This window comes from Myotis brandtii, unplaced genomic scaffold, assembly GCF_000412655.1.
Source record: "Myotis brandtii unplaced genomic scaffold, ASM41265v1 scaffold266, whole genome shotgun sequence".
NCBI classification, from domain to species: Eukaryota; Metazoa; Chordata; class Mammalia; order Chiroptera; family Vespertilionidae; genus Myotis; species Myotis brandtii.
This window is the reverse complement of record NW_005360124.1, coordinates 10,757,133-10,759,857: the sequence shown is the minus strand read 5'-3', so window position 1 is coordinate 10,759,857 and position 2,725 is coordinate 10,757,133.

Genomic DNA, 2,725 nt, shown 5'->3' with positions numbered 1-2,725 from the left:
AAAGAATATTCCCCACAAGACTGTTTAATAAGCAAACAAATGCAAAAACTAAAATAACCAACAAAAACTTGATATAATCACATAATGGAACACATACCATATTGCAGTACAAATAAAGAAACTAGATTTGCAAAATAAACACTGGTTTTTAAAAGCTAAAAAATAAATAAATAAATAAAAAATAAAGAAACTAAAACTACCTGAATAAACACAAATAAATTTTAGCAAATTGAGTGAAGAAAGCTAGAGATACAATCATCATATTTAAATAGTCTTAAAACAAAGAAAAACTATATAATGTTCACGGATGTAAAGGTAGGAAGTAAAGTATAAACATGGATAGGATGGATGCGTATCAATTTGGGTCAGTGATGAGGAATGAGGAAAAGGGTGTAGGAGGTATATAAAGTACTATGAGAAAGCTTCATTTTGTTTTGCAGTTTTATTTCTTCAAATTGGTAATGGATGCACGGATATTCATTATATTGTGTGTTGCCAATACTTATATTGCTATATTATTTGTCATTTCACCTGAATTGGCAAAAACTGTTGGGCCAGCCAAGTGTTTGAAAAACACTGCTCCTGAGGAAAGGATTTAGGAATAGATGTCAGAAAACTCAGCTTCAGGTCTCAATTCTGCATCTTACAAATTGTGTAGCTTTAGGCAATTTGAATAATTAAGTACTCTGGGCTTTATTCCACCTGTATATGACATCGCTTTTCCCCTCTAACTCACAAAGCTGGTTGAGAGGCATATAGAGCAATGTATGTGAAAAATTTTTAACAGGGTAGGAAAGGCAGGCATAATTTTTGAGCATTAAGAGCAAATCTTTGGATATATTACAAATAAAATCTATCAGTAAATAAACCAACCAAGTTAATTTGTCACTCTCTTTTCTTGTCATCACTGATTCTAAAGATATAACCAATCTTAACATGGAAGAAACTTTGTCTACTAGTATAAATTCCTAAATGCATATAGATAGGCATTCCCCCTAATATAACTACTTTATGCCAATTCTTCACCAAGAAATTGAAATTCATAGCATCAAAACAAAATAAGAGAACTGCACTAAAAAGTACTATTTAAATGAAACAATCTGTCACATACCAGAGTAACTGTTGATTCTTATTGCCCTTACTATAAAGTGAGCAGGTGGCATGTTTTAATAGCCCTATATTACAAATGAAGAAACTGACTCAGATGTGGGATAGCTGGCCTGTAGACCAATTCAGTGACAGAACTTGGAACAGACACTAATTGCCTAGTTCTTCTGTGTCCATTAGGTAACCAAAACATTTTGTCACAGGGATACAGAAAATTCTTTGTCAGATGTTATTTCATGCACATTTCAAAATGGGCAAAAATACTCAAGAAAACAAGCCACTTACCTACAGTACCATACAGTGAGGGACAAAATTAGAACTGCCTTGCCTGGTAAAAATCTAATCCCATCCTTGCTAATTAACCTTATTAATACTACAGTAAGAGAAAAGAGAGGTCAACATATGGATGAGGGTGCTATTCATTTCCTCCTGGATTTCAAAAAAACATAGCAATTATTACACAACAGAGATTTTATATTTTTTATTAGTGGAAACGTGGCTATCTCCACTGTTCAAGTAACCCACTACCCCTACTCCAAAAATAGAAATTGACCAACAAGCAAAGAGTTGGCAGTACCCAACTAGAACACTGCAATTATGATAACTATCAAAACACTGGTAATTATTAGATATTAGACATATCACCCATTTATGCTATAGAGACGAACTCTTTATGGAGAAGAGTTCATTTTCTTTTAAGTCTTCCTGTTAAACAGATGAATACTATTACAACAGGTACCTGACTTTTACTCAGACCCAGTAGGCTTCAAATGCTGGCAGAAGATATCCAAAATTCATTTTATTAATCGGAGCCTTAAAAATCAATGACTCATCTTGTGGATCAAGTATCAAACAGTAACATCTTTTCATAAACACCCAAAATTTAAAGACCATCCTCCCTGTGTCCCGTTATTCACCCCTTTGCTTACCAAATCCACCTCACACTGACTTACAACAAAGCATCGTCTAAAACAAACTATGCTCTGGCATTGCCAGAAATTTCACCCTAGTAGACCATCATGAACATTTTTGTTTTAAAGAAGAAGCTGGGTTCAATTCTCTTTACAAAAAAGCCCTTCACAACAATACAATCTAACTTGAAAAGAACTTTCGTTTCAGGATTAAAAAGCAAAACACCCAAACATCAACTCCAATTTTCCGATGCAAAATTCCTCCCCACTCCACCCCAGAGTTCGCAAACAGGCAAGACTCCGGGTCACCCGCCTCGAGAACAGGAACCCCGAGGCCCGGCCGCAATTCGCAAACCCCCGGGGACCCGGCAGGTTCGATCTCACACCGAGGCTGACACGCGAGGACACTCGGGAGAAAGCCTTCGGGCTCCGCGAATCTCACCGCGAACCTGGCCTCATCTCTCCGTCCACGGCTAGAAACGCAAAGGCGGGGAAAGGAGATCTCCTCGGCCAGGGGGACCTCAGACCTTTCCCACCCCCGGGTCGGTCTCGCCCAGGCCCCCGGATTCCCGCCGCCTCGCCCTCCACGCGGACCCTCCTCTCCCTCTCCCTTCCCCGAGCCCCCTGGAGAACCCTCCCCCAAATCGGGAGGGGCTCCCCCGCCTTTCCCCGCGCCGAGTGGGATCCCGGTCTCCAACAACAAAGAC